Source organism: Melospiza melodia, unplaced genomic scaffold (genome assembly GCF_035770615.1).
Source record: "Melospiza melodia melodia isolate bMelMel2 unplaced genomic scaffold, bMelMel2.pri scaffold_70, whole genome shotgun sequence".
Classification (NCBI taxonomy): Eukaryota; Metazoa; Chordata; class Aves; order Passeriformes; family Passerellidae; genus Melospiza; species Melospiza melodia.
The window spans coordinates 207,185-223,334 of record NW_026948802.1 but is presented as its reverse complement, the minus strand read 5'-3'; positions in this window follow the sequence as shown (position 1 = coordinate 223,334).

Sequence of the window (16,150 nt, the reverse complement as noted above, 5' to 3'; positions counted from 1 at the left end):
AGGACTGGGCCCACCCTGAGAGCACTCAGGCCCTACAGCAACACCACGGCCTCCAGGGTAGTGGGGCAGGGCCACGGCAGCAGCACTGGCAACACGAAGTGCTGCTGCTGCTGGGCAGAGATGCTGGGCCAGCACTGATCTGCCCCTGGCTCTGCACACAGACATTGCTGCTGCAGCTCCAGAGACGGTAACAAAAGGGCATCTCTGCAGAAAACTTTGCTGGGAGATCCTTTAGTTCCTTTAAAGGCACCAAGAGTGCAGCCCCTCATTGACACAGTCGTCGGCCACAGGGAAAGTGGAGAGAAACAAAAGGAGACATGGCTTTTCTTTGTGGACAATATGAAAAAATCAAAACAAAGGAAAAAACTTTCAAACTGAAAGCAGGAAGAAGTATCAAAGATGCTTTTATTACAAGTGATTTGCAGAAATTGGCCAGCAGTTTAATGTTTAAAACTCATCCAGTCAACAGTCTCCACACTGCAGCCTTGAGCTCCTGGTTCCTCAGGCTGTAGATGAGGGGGTTCAGGGCTGGAGGCACCACCGAGTACAGAACTGACAGGACCAGATCCAGGGATGGGGATGCCATGGAGGGGGGCTTCAGCTGAGCACACATGCCAGTGCTGAGGAACAGGGAGACCACAGCCAGGTGAGGGAGGAAGGTGGAAAAGGCTTTGTGCTGTCCCTGCTCAGAGGGGACCCTCCGCACAGCCCTGAAGATCTGCATGTAAGAGAAAACAATGAACACAAAACAACCAATTGCTAAACAGGCACTGACAGCAATGAGCCCAAATTCCATGAGGGATTTGGAGTGTGAGCAGGAGAGCTTGAGGATCTGTGGGATTTCACAGAAGAACTGGCCCAGGGCATTGCCATGGCACAGGGGAAGGGAAAATGTATTGGCTGTGTGCATGACAGCATTGAGAAAGGCACTGGCCCAGGCAGCTGCTGCCATGTGGGCACAAGCTCTGCTGCCCAGGAGGGTCCCGTAGTGCAGGGGTTTGCAGATGGACACATAGCGATCGTAGCACATGACAGTCAGGAGGCAAAATTCTGCTGATATGAAGAATAGAAAGAAAAAGAGCTGTGCAGCACATCCAGTGTAGGAGATGTTCCTGGTGTTCCAGAGGGAATTGTGCATGGCTTTGGGGACAGTGGTGCAGATGGAGCCCAGGTCAGTGAGGGCCAGGTTGAGCAGGAAGAAGAACATGGGTGTGTGCAGGTGGTGGCCACAGGCTACGGCGCAGATGATGAGGCCGTTGCCCAGGAGGGCAGCCAGGGAGATGCCCAGCAAGAGGCAGAAGTGCAGGAGCTGCAGCTGTCGCGTGTCTGCCAATGCCAGCAGGAGGAAGTGGCTGATGGAGCTGCTGTTGGACATTTGCTGTCTCTGGCCATTGGGGAGCTTTTCATGGAGAAAAGTCAGTGACAAGTTAGGAGAAACTTCTTCCAGCAAAATCAAAGCCTTTTCCCACAGACCCTTCTCCTCTATCACTCTGACACCCTTTTGATTTTCTACCAGATTTTCTTTCAGCTCTAAGTGGGGAGCCCTGTTTGGTTCTGGCTGAGTGGGGCTTCACGTACAGGGCAGCTAGACGCAGTTTTTTTTATTCATCCTTGCTGGGCAGACATGGGCAGGGACAGGGACCTGTCCTCTTGTTCCACTTGGAAACCCTATTAACACAGAAGACCCTGTCAGCATCTGCACCCCCACTGACAGAGAGCAGGAATGGTCAAGTCTGCTTAAATATTTTAGAGTTTTTACAGCTCCTCTTCCCCCTCTCCTTCTGACTATTTTTAGATGGCAGAAACTCTCAGAATTTCTGCTGCCCTCTGGGAGAACAGAGTGATTTCTCTAAAGCAAGGTGGTGAGTGGAGAGCGAGGGGATGATGTCTGCCTCCCAGTCCTGGTCCAGGATTCTCTGGGCTTTCTCCATTCTCAGACATAGGATAATCACCCTCCCATGTTTCCTTTAAAAACCATCCTGACACTGCTGAGAGTAGATGGATCCCCCACAGTTCACCAAATGTCTATCCCCTTCTAAAGATCTCAGCCGCACATTTGTACCAAGGAACACACGGGGCTCATTTCACCAACCCAACAGCATTTTCTCATCATAGAACTTCTGTGCCTCACCCTGGGGCTTTCAGATAACACAGAGATGTTACAGGACAGGTTTGCATCCTGGATTGAAGCTCCCAGCTTAGACTGAAATCTCAGAGAGACTTCCAAGTGTCCTTATGATGGCATTGGATGAAGGGAGATGCAGCTCCTTCCCTGGCTGCACTGACAGCATTGCCTAGAGCCGGGCACTGGGGACAGCGTCACCCTGAGCCAGCTGTGCCCCCTGCCAGAGCCCCCAGGGTCAGGCAGCTGCTCCCAGCCCTGTGCTCTGCAGAGGGAACTGGGCCCGGGGCTGCAGAGCTGCCCCACGGCTCTGCTGCAGCTCTGCCTGCACAGGAGGGGCTGCACGCCTTGGAGCCCCGGCCCTGAGGGCAGAGGCTTGGCTGGGGCACAGGAGGGAAGGGGCTTTTTCAGAGGAAGGGGCTGGGATCCTGTGGACATCTCTAAACTCTCCCTGCTACAGCATTGCTAGGCTTTGTTTTCTCTCAATGCCTGATCTTCTCTCTGATTCCTGCAGATTTTCCTCCTGCAGGTGTTTTCCTGTGCCTGATCTCTCCCTGCCAGCACTCACAGACCACAAATCTCTGTGCACTCTCCTTGGCCTGAGAGAACCCTGCCTGTTTGCAGGGCACTGGCTGGGGCAGGTTCTGTTTGCAGCTTGGAAAAAGGACAGCTCAGACTGAGTCTGTTGGCTCCAGCAAAGGTGATGCTGGTGCTGTCCATGGGCAGAGTGGCTGCAAGCACATTAGGGATCACCTGTGAACCTATTGATCACTAAAAGGAACAGTTTAGATCTCTCAGGCACTTGTGAAAATTCATAATTAATAATCAACCAGTAATATTTAACCCTCCCTCCCCACCATGCTCCAATAGTTGGAAACTGAATACATAGTATTTTTAAATTTTATCAAAATCATTGTCTTGATAATAATATATGACTGATCAGAACCCCTCAGCATGTCAGAACTTCATGACCATTTCACCTACCCTGCTCCAGAAGAACTCAGAGTTGTACTCACAGAGTCTGTAGACATTGGGACGTTCCAGCTTTAGAAAATGGCTTCAGGAGCTGCAGCTGCATTGTCCTGCACCCAGAGGTTCCTGTGCCAAGGGCTGGCAGTGATTGTGCCCCAGGCACTTCTCAGCACCTTCCCAGCCCTGCCTGATTGAAGCTCTCTGTGCCTCTGTGATGTGCCCAGGGTGGCTGCAGGCAGTGCCCCAGCCCTGCTGGGCTGGCAGAAGAGCTGCTCATCAAGAGAAATGTGCTTTTGAAGCTCTTCTTGGCTCTTTAGGAGCCCAGCCCAGCTCAGCAGCACAGACACAGCACAAGGACTTTAATGAGCCTCTTGGGCTTTTTGCTCAGGCCCTGAACATCAGTCCCTGAAAGGGTGCTGAAGAAACCTCTCCAGAACTCCAAGGCAGAATCCAACTCCAAAGTTTCTTGAACTTTTAATGGGTCCCACCGAGGTTCATGACTGAGGAAGTGTCCCCAGGCCCCAGGCAGAGCAGAGAACTGGAGGCACTGATGGCAGCTGGGGACAAAGAGAAGCCAAGTCTTGGTGCCCTGGGGCACAGCAGGGTCTGTGCCACCAAGGGCTGGGAGGAGACACCTTGTCCTGAGGCCCTGGGGCTTCCTGGCACAGCCCCAGCCAGGCTGGGCACTGTCAGCCCCTTGTCCTGCCCTCAGCATCCTCCCCTAGCCCACATCCCAATGCCCTCAAGGATCTGCAGGAAGGAGTCCCTGGGGAGCCTTGCTCAGGAATGGCCCTGGGGGCTCCTGAATGCTCACAGAGTTTTTCAAAGGACTTTGGGTTTGGCTTTTGTCTTGGAGTCTCTGAGAGGTTTGTGCAATCATTGCTTCCAACTATCTGCTGTAATTAGTCCCTGGAGAGGATTTGTCAGTAACAACACTCACTGGGGTTCCTTAATGCTTCAAGGCACTTCAGTTATTTTAAGGTACTTGGTGTTTCTCTTTTGATACAGACTCTGTGAGAGTTTTGTGCAGTCATGGCCCCAATTATCTGCTTTAACGAGTCCCTTGAGAACTTTGTACTGACATTTAGTGGGGCTCATTAATACTTTGAGATACTCAAGATTTTAAGGTACTCTGGATTTTCCTTTCCACACTGAATCTCTGAGAGGTTTTTGTGCCATCCTGGCCTCCAATTCTCTCCTCCAAGGAGTCCATGAGGAGCCTGTGTAGAGGATGGACCTCATGGGACGCATCCATGATTTGAGACACTTTGGGGTTTTCTTCTGACTTTGACTCCTGGAAAGGTTTGTGCAATCTCCTCTCAGGCCCTGAGGTTCCAGGGCCCAGCTCCAAATGCACCGTGGGGCTCATTAGGATCAAGCAAGTCCTGACAAACCATGGCTCTGCCTTGATTTCCCTCTGCTCTAGTTCATCAGAAATGTTTCTGTAGTGGTTTTGGTTCACCAATTTGAGATTTCTTGGAGAATGCAACAATTATTTTAGTGGGTTCAGTGTTGGCTAATGACCAGTGCACTCACTAGAATATACTTACTCATTTCCTCCTGTGTGATAAGATTAGGAGAATGGCAAAGCAGGCTCAAAACTTTAAAAGGGTATAAGGAAAAGTTCGTTAATAGCAACTAAAAGAAAGAGTAATAAGAACAAAACTTTCAGAACACTTCTCCTCTCCCTACAACCTTTTCTTTCTCACTGACAATAAAAAGAGACAAACCTAGAATTTTCAGTCAGTTTACCCCAACTATAATAGTCTTTCTTGAGTTCACTTAGGGAGAGGAGTCTCTTTTTCATGCTATGGAGACCTCTCCAGAAGAAACACTTCTCTTCTGGCTCTCAATTTCCATGAATAGCAATTGCCCAGAAAAATCTGCTTTTGTGACATCCCTCCCAGTTTTTCAAAGCTCTTTTACAGTTGTGTTTATGGGCCATCCCTCCCATCTGGGACTCAACTTCCTCTTCACTGCCCTCGGTGTCTTCATGTTGCTCCTCTATGTGCCTGCACTTTGTCCTTTTCTCTCACTCAAGGGACAATGGAAGCACTGAAAGAGTTAATATCTCACCTGGGGCCTGCAGATGGTTCTGTGACCCCAGCTGGGCTCAGTACTTGCAGCCAGACCTGCTCCATGTTCCCTGGGTTCCATGGGGCCCCACAGTGTCCCAATGGTCCCTTGCTTCCATGAGGACCTGAGGTGTCATAATGCCCCCTTGGTGACACGAGGCCCTGAAGAGTCACAATGGTCTCCATGGTTCCATCAGGCCCCACAGAGCCATAATGGTCTCTGGGTTCCATGAAGCCCTGCTGTGTTACCATGGCTCCTTGGTTCCATGGGCTCCAGTGGTGCCACAATGATCCCCTTGGTTCCATGAGGTCCCCAGAGTGTCCCAGGGATCTTCATGGGAAGGAAAGAACCCAACTCCAGTGTTGCAGGGGCAGCCACCAGAGGCCAAGGCCAGCCAGACTTGATGGTACTGACAGATTTACCTGGGAGCAACCCTTGGATATAGAGAATTTTGGAGGTGGAATCCCAATTTCAGACATGGGCACCTGGAGGAGAAGGACGGTTCTTTTACATAGGAAGGAAAGCAGGGAACACTGGTATTTGAGGGGCAGACGAAAAGTGGCCATCAGAGGCCTAAGTCAGCCAGACCTCTCTGTTCTAGTTGCCTTTATATGAAAGCAACCCTTGGATATAGGGAATTTGGGAGGTGGGATCCCAATTTTGGCCATTTCTTTGTAGATAAGAATGACAGTTCTTTTTCATAGGAAGGAAAGCATGGAGCCCAAGTATTTCAAAGGCAGAAGAGGAGAGAGGTGGCTCCTGTCCTGGCTCCCAAGCCAGCCAGACCTGATTGTCATGGCAGCTTTTGTCATGGAGGGGTCCTTGGATATTTGGAATTTCAGAGGAGAAATCTCAATTTTGACCTTGGACTCCTTGAGAAGAAGGATGATTCTTTTCCATAGGAAGGAAAGCATCGAGCCGCAGTGTTTTGAGGCAGGTGAGGGACAGCTCCCAAGTGGCAAGGGCAGCTAGACCTGCCTGGCTTTCATTTGGGAGCAATCCTTGGATGAACCGAGTTTTGGAGGTAGAATTCCAGGTTTGGCTATGGGCACCAGGTCAGGATGGATGGTTTTTACAAATAGGAAAGAAAAATGCCAAGTCTAAGTGTTTTTGAAGATGATGAGAGGTGGTCACCCTTAGGCCAACACAGCAAGACCTGTCTGTCCTGGCACCTTTCATCTAGGGACTCTCCTTGGACATAGGGCATTTTGGAGATGGAATCTCATGTTTGGTTGTGGATGCCTGGACAGGAAAACAAGTCCTTTTCATGAGAAGGAAAGCACAAAGCCCCAGTGTTTCAGAGGCAGATGAGGGCCAGCCCCAAGGAAGCCAAGGCCAGCCAGACTTATCAGTCCTGGCAGCTTTTGTCTGGAAGCTATGCTTGGATATTGGGAATTCTGGAGGCAGATTCTCAATTTTGGCCATGGGCACCTGGTCGAGATGGATGGTTTTTTCCCATAAGAAAGAAAAGCACATGATCCCAGTTTCAAAGGCAGATGAGAGGGGGCCCCTGGGTGGCCAAGGCAGCCAGATGTGTCTCTCCTGGCTGATTTCATCTGGGAACAATCTTTGCATATAAGAAAATTTGGGGGAGGAATCCCAGTTTTGGCCATGAGCTCCTGGAGGGGAAGGACAGTTCTCTCCCATAGGAAGGAAAGCCCAGAGCCCCAGTGCTTCAGGGGCAGATGAGAAGCAGCCTTGACATGCCAAGGTCAGCCAGACCTGTCCAGCAGCCTCTGGGTGACCAAACCAGCCACACCTGTTCCCTGTCACCTTGGTTCCATGGGGCCCCACAGTGTCACAATGGTCTCCTTGGTTCCATGAGGCCCTAGAGTGTCACAGTGTTCTCCTTTCTTCTGTAGTGTCACAATAGCCCCATGCTTCCCTGAGGCCTTCCAATGTCACCATGGCCCCTCGGCTCCATGCGGCCCTCCTGTGTCCCAATGGCTCCTTGGTTCCATGGGTCCCACAGCTTCATCCTTGGCCCTTGGTTCCACAAGGGTCCTGAATTTCATAATGGTCCCCCTGATTCTGTGAGGTACCAGAGTGTCACAATGGTCTCTCTGATTCCATGAGGTTCCATAGTGTCACCATGGTGTCCTTGGATCTGCATTGTTCCAATGGCCCCTTGGTTCCATGAGTTCTGTACTGTCAGCAATGGTTTTTCTGTTCCAACATGGCCTTGATGTGTCACAATGGCTCCTTGATTCTGTGATGTTCCAGAGTGTCATGTACGGAAAACCACACTATGAAAAGCCAGTGTCCATAAAGGAGACAGAGGAGTCCTTCAACTTTAATGGAATAAAGGGAGAGAATCCACCAGGGCACATGCCCATGGGGTTTTCTCTTTTGAGGTTTCAGAGGGTGTAGCCTCTTTTTATCCTAAGCTCCTGGCTGCATTTTGCCCTCTTCTATTCCCTATTGGTTGAGGTACAAGGAAGGTACAGCCTTCCTGAATCCCCAACCCTATATTCCCCTCTTGAACCCATCATTTTAACCCAAAGTTCATTAACTCAAGCTCATGCAGACCCACTCGCCTGTTTCAGAAGCCAAGCCATCTGGGCTCTGTAATAAACCTGTTGTGTGAAGTTAGTAGAAACATTAAGACCCAATTCAAGGATATTAACACCCCTACATTCACCCATCAAATTGTCTGTAAAGACATCATGCCTATCAGTCGCAATGGATTCCTCAGTTCCGTGGGGCTCCACAGTGTCATCATGGCCCCGTTGCCTCCATGAGGTTACGTAATGTCACGTGGTGTCCCTGGACCTACATTGTCACAATTGAGCCATGGTTCCTTGAGGTTCCATAGTGTCACAATGGTGTCCTTGGACCTGCATTCTCACAGCTGACCCATGGTTCCATGAGAAGTTGGTATGTATGTGCATGTCTTTCTATAGACTGTCTATCTTGCGATTGTGGAGCAGAGTGGGCTGGCAACAAAGACAACCACTCACCCGATATCCATGTGGCAACAGAGAGCATTTATTCCTCCAACTCCTCTTTATAAAGAGAGGTATGAAAAACCTGGTCTGGATAGCCCATTGGTCTGATCTTTTACACTGCCCAGCTCCTGGACCAGTGAGACATCTGCAGCTTAGAATGCAATGTAATTAGTTGAGGTTCTGTAATTAGTTGAGGTTGACTGACCCCTGTCAGTCAATGCAGGGGTTGGTTTTATGGAGCCAGCTGGGTTTCTTATTTATAGATGAATTAATTGTGCAGTACAAACCAACTTGTACTGTGACATAATGTGACAATACTGTCGTTCTGTTATTCTCTATTTCTTCTCCTTCTAATCCTACTTACCTGGAACATTTTTGGGTAACCTCTTAAGGGTTAAAGGTTTTTAGGTTAAATGGCTAAGTTAATGGTATGATTAGAGTTTCATGTTGAAGTGGATGTTGTATTAAACCCTTTGCCAAAGTTCCTTGACTGTCTGTATTTTGCCAGTAAAATTTGGTGTAATTTTGATGTCTTAGCACAGTTGGTTAGAGCATGGTGCTGATATCACCAAGGCTGTGAGTTCAATTGCGGTGTGGGCCATTCACTTAAGAGCTGGACTTGATGATCATTTTAAGTCCCTTCCTAGCAAGAATATTCTTTACATCTGTCAATGTTGAGAATATCTGGTTGGTGTTTCTCCTGTGCACCAAATTCAAGTCAAGGAAGCTTTGGTTACCCCCAGCATTTCAGTGTTCTGGGGTGTTACAGTTCTGCAGGCTCAAAATGGCCTCTTGTTTCCATGAGGCCCCACAGTGTCTCACTGGCCCCTTGGTTCCATGAGGATCTGCAGTGTCACACAGGTTTATGACATTTGTCCTTGCTGCCCCTCACATCCCACTGCCCCACAAACAGCCCTGAGCTACCTGTGAGGGACAGGCCCTGCTGTCCCAGGCTGGGCTCAGGGCTTGGCCTTTCTTCTTCCCACAGTCAGCCCAGGCCTTGCTCAGCATTGCAGTTCTCTGCTCAGAGCCTTTGGCTCCCTGCAATCCTGGCCTCAAGGCTCTGCTCTCAGCAGTCCCTGGGGAGCCTTTGGCACTCCTTGCCCTCAGTAGGGCCCAGTGATGCTCCAAGGGACTTGGAGTTTTGCTTCTGACTTCTTGAGAAGCTTCTTCAGCCTTCTCTCAGTGCCTGAGGGTCCTGGACTCAGCCCCAAATCCACCATGGGTTTGATTAAAATACAGAAAGCACTTCAGGGCTCTTTCTCTGGCTTCAATGGTTTTCAGGTCTTTAGGGCTTGTACAGCTCCCTGGAGTCAGTTTGGAATTCTTTTCAAGAGAAAGATTTCAAAGTGCATCTCATGACTTTTCTTCTTTAATAGAGTATTTTTTTATTTTCCAGTTCAGAGAAGAGCTGATAGAAACATTCCCCAGGTGATCCTAATGCTGAATGTCTCCTTAGGAGGTCTGGGCACAGAGAAGAATGAGCCCCTTGAGGGCTGACCCTGTTTGGACAAGCTGCTCCTCACCCCCAGCCTCACCATGTCTGACATGGCCCACCTGGCACTGACATCCCTGTGCCCTGTAGCAGAACCTCGTCCCCTGAGCTTGGCAGCTCCATGTCCCAGACCATTGCACCATGTCTCACCTGCTCTCCTCAGGGCTCTGCCTGCACACAGACCCAGGAGAAGTTTTCCTGTTGAGAAGGAAAGAATGTAAAAGCCTGAGCAGGTTTCCTAAACAACGAACTCAACTCAGGAACCACCTGCTCATTCCAGGCTGCCTGGAATGGTGTCACCTTTCTCCAAGGGACAGTGCGAGCAGAAATGATCTCTGGGAGCAGAATTCTCTGAGTCTTGCAGCTGAATTCTCTGTCCCTGCCCTTTCCTTGGCTCTCAGTTGCAGATGGAAGCTGCTGGTGCCATCCTAACCTTTAACCCCTCCCTTGAATGCAAACAGATGTTCCCAGATGTGTTCAGCAGAATTTGATCAATGTTTCTACAAAACATTTGTGTTTCTCGTGGAACAAAGGGGCCATTTTGGCACTGAGGGGGCGATGTGGAAGCGAGGAGTCAATTGTGACAGTGGGGTCCCATGGAACCAAGGGGCCATGGTGACACAGCATGTCCACATGGATCCAGCGTCCATTGTGACACTGTGCATCCAAAGAGACCATGGAGACACCTCCAGAACCTCATGGAACCAAGGAGTCCATGGTGACCCAGTGGGGCTGCATGGGGCCAATGGTCCATGGTGACACTCCCCATCCAAGAAGTCCATTGTGACACTGTGGAAGCTCATGGAGCGAGGGAGGCCATTGTGACACTGAAGAACTTCATGGCACCAAATACCCATGGTGACACAGCAGGGCATCATGGGAACCAAGGAACCGCTGTTGGCAGTAGGGAAACTCATGGACCCAGGGGCCGTTGTGGCACTGCAGAACCAACAGAGCTGCTGGACCTTGTCCCCTGGCCCTGCACAGCTCCTTGGGAGGCACGGCAGGAGCAGCACACTGGGAACCCTGGGAATGTCCCTCTGGCATCCATGGTACACACTGCCAGGGACTGGAATTCCAGTTCCCAGCCAGCAAAAGATGTTCCTGCCCTGGAAGGCAAAGTTTCTAAGAAGGAGCCGAAAGCCAAGTGGAGCAAGATCTTACAGTGACATTTCACTGCCAGCCTTCAGAACTTCACCCATGGCTGTTGTAGCTCCTGGATTGGGAATTAAATCAGGGGAGGATCTTTCGTGGGAGCTGCCCTGGGTCAAGGGAGACACTGAGAGAGAAACAGCAGGGAAAGAAAGGCAGGAGAGAAATGAGGGCACAAACAATCAGCTGAGAAGGTGACACTCTGAAAAACAGAATTGGAACTGATGGAAAATGAATGGGACAGAAACTAATAGTTTTGAAAATTTTATTTACTATTAAAATACATCCCACACACCCAGCCCCCCATAATCCCAATCCCACACAATCAAATTTGGATGCCACTTCTCCCAGTCTGTATCCAATCCCATCTCACCTTGGAGGCTGTGGAATTGAGTAATTTTAGCATGGGACTGAGTTTTTTTGAGGTGGGAACAAGGCAATTTGTAATGGGATTGAGCCCCTTGAGGGTAACATTGACGTGTTTTCAGTGTGACTGAGTCATTTTGAGGTGACAGATCAATCTGTCTTTTCTTTTGGAGTGCAAAGATAGGGAGAACACTTCCTGAAATCCCCCAAGAACCCACAAATCTTCCAGAATATGTCCCAAAACCAATAATTCCTGCTCAAGTACCTGTTAACTGATGGAACTTTAGACATCTTTGATCAATTTCTTTCATTTTACTTCTATTTCTGGTGTTTTTAAGTGATAATGACAAATCAAGAGGAAATTGGGGCCAAACTAAAAGAATAACCAGCCAGGTGTCCTCCCAGTAAGGATTACCAGGAATGTGGGTCACCAGGGCTCTGCCCAACATCGATCCTCCCATGGGGGATAAAGCTGGAGTGGTGCATAAAGCCCTCACTGCAATTGCGCCTTTACAGCACTTCCCTTACTGGTGATTCCATTGGTGTCTGATCAAGGCAGAGCTCTGGGTGAAGCTCTTTCCACATTGGGGGCACTCACAGGGTCTCTCCCCAGTGTGGATGCGCCGGTGGGTGATGAGGTTTGAGTTGTGCTTGAAGCCCTTCCCACACTCAGGGCAGTGGATGGCCCTCTCCCCAGTGTGAAGGTGTTTATGCAGGAGAAGATTGGAGCTGCTCTGAAACCTCTTCTGACACCGGGGGCACTCATAGGGCCTCTCCCCAGTGTGGATGCATTGGTGGGTGATGAGGTGGGAGCTGCAGCTGAAGCCCTTCCCACATTCCCCACACTCGTAGGCCCATTCCCCGGTGTGGATCATCTGGTAGCTGATCAGGGTGCTGCTCTGCCTGAAGTTCTTCCCACACTCCAAACACTTGTGGGCCTTCTCCCCATCATGAAGCTGCTCATGGACCACCAGCTCCAAGCTCTGGCAGAAGCTCTGCCCACTTTCCTGGCTCAGGGTGGGTCTTTCTTCCTCAGAGCACCCTGGACTGGGTTTGCAGCCCCTCCTTGTGCGGGATCTCCCGGGCTTTTCCTCCCCATTGGGTTCTGCACTGTGGAGTAACTCAAAATGGCCTCTTCCATAAGGTTCTGCCACAGGGATTTGTCCTCTCTGGTCTCCATTCTCAGCTTCTTGTCTGGGGGAGGAAAGACAAGGAGAGGATGGGATTTGCCTCTATTACTGCGCCTGAGTGGGGGCGCTGGTGGTGATAGAGAGACGGTGAATCTTGTTTCTTGAATCAGAAGGCTTGATTTATTAAGATATTATATATAATACATTATTACTATACTAATAGAATATAGAGAGAGGTTTGCAGAGCAGCTAGGCTAGCTAAGAATAGAAAGAAAGAATCTATAACAAAGTTGTGGCCAAGGACTCAGTCCCCTAGCTTGCACTGGTGATTGGCCCTTAATTATAAACATAGGAAATGAGCCAATCAAGGTGTCCCTGTTGCATTCCACAGCAGCTGATAATAATTGTTTACCTTGTCTTCTGAAGCCTCTGGCCTCCAGAAGATGCAGAAATCTGAAAGAAAGGATTTCTGTGGAGAAATGTCTGCGACATGCCTCCATACCACAGGGAAGGGGAAGGAGATCCCCCCAGTGCATCTCTGGCAGGATGGCGTTGGCAGCGGGGTCATCCAGCAGCCAGGGTCCATGTTGGGCTTGGAAAAGGAGCAGGAGAGAGGGGGAAAGGGGCACTGACTTCCTCCTCACCTGCCTGGATGTCCCGGGGCATTGTGTCAGTTTGAAAAGACAGGTGTATGCTAAGCAAGGCAGGAGACCCCCTTGAAATGGAAAATGTTAATCCCTTCCCTTGGAATTATAATTTTCAAAGTAAGGGGCTGTCAAGCAAAATCTATGGGAATAGGAATAACAGTTCTTCAGTAGGAAAATTAAAAATACAAATGCAATAGTACTAAAAAACTCCTTACAGAGTCAGAATGTAACCTGACACCCTGTGGGTCAGAGTGTTGGTAGCACTCCCGTTAAATGGTGGCTGCAGTGCTCCTGCAGTGACAGGTGTGGCTCTGTTGGAGCAGTGATGCTGTAGAAGGGTGGAGTTTTCCTATGAAGGTCCAGTGGTGGTGTCAATTGCCCTGGTCTTCCTCTGGGATCTAGTGGAGCTGAAAGCTGCTCTTCTGGGAATCCTGTGGGAGAAGGCTGACACTTGTTCACATTTGCAGATTATATCCAGGTAGAAATGCTTGGCTTCTCCCTCTGGGTGAAGCTTCTCACAATGGGATGATGTTTTTTTTATCACTGACATTGAATGGGCCATTAACAGAAGATATCTCCCTGGTGGGAGGATTCCTTGTGGAAGAGATAAAGTAAACTGCTCAATTAACAGATGATAATTGCCCCCCCCTTTAACAGATGGTAATTGAATACACATCCAGCTAAAACTGAGAAACTGTTCCAGCCTTGGAAAGCAGGATTTGGTACCAGGACTTGTTAGGGAATGCAACCCTGACAAAACCTCCAGAGCCTGCAGCCAGAAATGCAAAGTTGTGTGATAGTCATTTCAACATCTTCTCTTTTGGAATTATTTACTAATGATTATTTGCTTTGCATATCTAATATTTTTGTATTCTTTTGCAAATTTGCGTTATCTGAATTACCCTGTTCCTTAAGTTAAGTTGGTGTCTGTTTCTTTGGTGCTGGCCCTGCCCACCAGTGAAACAGGGCCCCATCCTGCCTAAGTGTTACCTGAGGAGACAAAAGCACTCACTCCAAATGTTCCCCCTTCCTCCTTGTTCCCCCCACATTATACGCTGATCATGATGTGCTCTGGTCTGGGCTATGCCCGGGGTCAGTTGGGGTCCCCTGTCCTGGCTGTGTCCCCTGCCCAGCTCCTCCACACCCCCACACAGCGTGGCTGGACGAGGGGCAGGACAGGCCTTGGCTCAGTGAGAAGACAGCAAGAACAAACCCATCTCTGCGTGCTTGGCCCCGGCATTTCCTCTGCTCCCACCCCGGACCCTCCTTTCCCACCCCCCTGCCCCATGGCCGCCGTACCACCAGCTGACAATAGAAGCAATTCTGTGTCAATTCCAAGTTTCATTGGTTCCTGCACACCTCCAGCTCAGGTGCTGGCATGTTCCAATAAAAGAAAAGTGCGAATTTGGCCCAATACAGAGATTATTAAAAGGAAGGGGAAGTTCTTAGTAGCTCTCACAAAGGTGACAGTGATGAAGAGAATAATGATTCTCACATTTGGCAAGGAACTCAAGCCTGGGAACTCAGTAGTTACTTGGGAATTTAGCTACTTGAGCTGGGCTTCTTGTAGGACTTCCAGCAGCCTTGTGTTTCTCACCTTGGAGTAAATGAACCTTATCAGTCTCGCTGGTAACATTTCCCCCTTTCCTCCAGTGGTTTTAACAAACTTTTCAAAGAAGGACAACAAAATATTTTCTTTACACTGGCCACCCACAACAGCTATTTTCCTCATCAGTTCTTCCATAAGTCACTCAGAGGAAGCTGTGCTTCCAAGAGTTCTTCCAGAAAGAACCACAACCTCCTCAGAGGAGGGAACCATGTTGTTGTCAAAGGCACCTGGGGCCAGAGAACAGTGCCCTGAACTCACTGTGCCAAAATAATTTTACAGCCTGGTTAAGAAAAATTTTAGAGAGATGCCTCTACACCAATTAATGTGCTAACAAGACGAAATCCATTGTGGATTGTATTGAACAGTAAATGTGAGGTAGAGAGAGAGATGTAAAGAAAGAGAAAAGGGGGGAGAGCAAGGGAGTGACAAGGGACAAAGACCTCCCCAGTAGCAGGGCCAAGTGTGATATTGTCCCCTGTGTGTGTGCCCTTCCCGGGGTGGGGGTTTTTTCACCTGAGCCAGTTTGGGAAATGGGGGTGGTGTTCACCCCCTGAGCAGGGATTACCCCACTGTTTCGGGTTGCAATGCAAGATGTAACCACATGCATGTTTTCAATCACCATCTTCATCAACTGCTATAAACAGGTGGGGCAGTGTTCTTTATCTCTTCCATGACTCAGCCCTGATAACGCCCTCCAGGGGAGATATCTTCTGCTAATGGGCCATTGAGGGTCACTGCAGGACTGATAAAATTTCATCATCCTATTGTGGGATGCTCTGCCCAGGGGGAGGATCCAAGCATTCCTACCTGGATATAAGCTGAGGCTTGCAACACCAGGCACAGCTTGCCTACTGGATTCCCAGAGGACAAGAGCTCCAGAACCACCACTGGACCTCCAGAGGAAGACCAGACCCTTCTACAGGATCACTGCTTGGACAGAATCACATTCATCTCTCCAACAGGACTGCAGCCACAATTTAATAGGACTGCTGCCATCACCCTGACCAACAGGGTGTCAGGTTATATCCTGACTCTGTCAGTTTAAGGCAGTTTTTCTGTATCATTGCCTTGATCTTCATTTTCCTCTTAAATTGTGATTCTGGCTTAGACCCTTTCCCAGGTTTGCCTTCAAACCAGTACAAAACTCAATGTGCTCATCCCTTGTTATCCTCCCAAAACAGGATTTCCCATTCCCAAACCTTTGCCAGATGGAAAAGGAGGCTGTGAGGAACAGGAAGGATCCCCGGGACACCCAGGCAGGTGAGGAGGAAGTCAGTGCCCCTTTCCCCCTCTCTCCTGCTCCTTTTCCGAGCCCAACTTGGCCCCTAGCTGCAGGACAATCTGCTGCCAACCCTGTCCTACCGGGGATGCACTGGGGGGGATCTCCTTCCCCTTCCCTCAGGTATGGAGGCAAATCCCATCCTCTCCTTGTCTTTCCTCCCCCAGACAAGAAGCTGAGGATGGAGACCAGGGAGGACAAATCCCCAGGGCTGAACCTTGTAGAAGAGGCCGTTATGAGTGACTCCAGGGCACAGGAATCAAATGGGGAAGAAAAGCTGCAGAGATCCCGCAGGAAGAGGGGCTCCAAACCCAGCCCAGTGTGCTCTGAGGAGGAAAGACCCTCCCTGAGCCA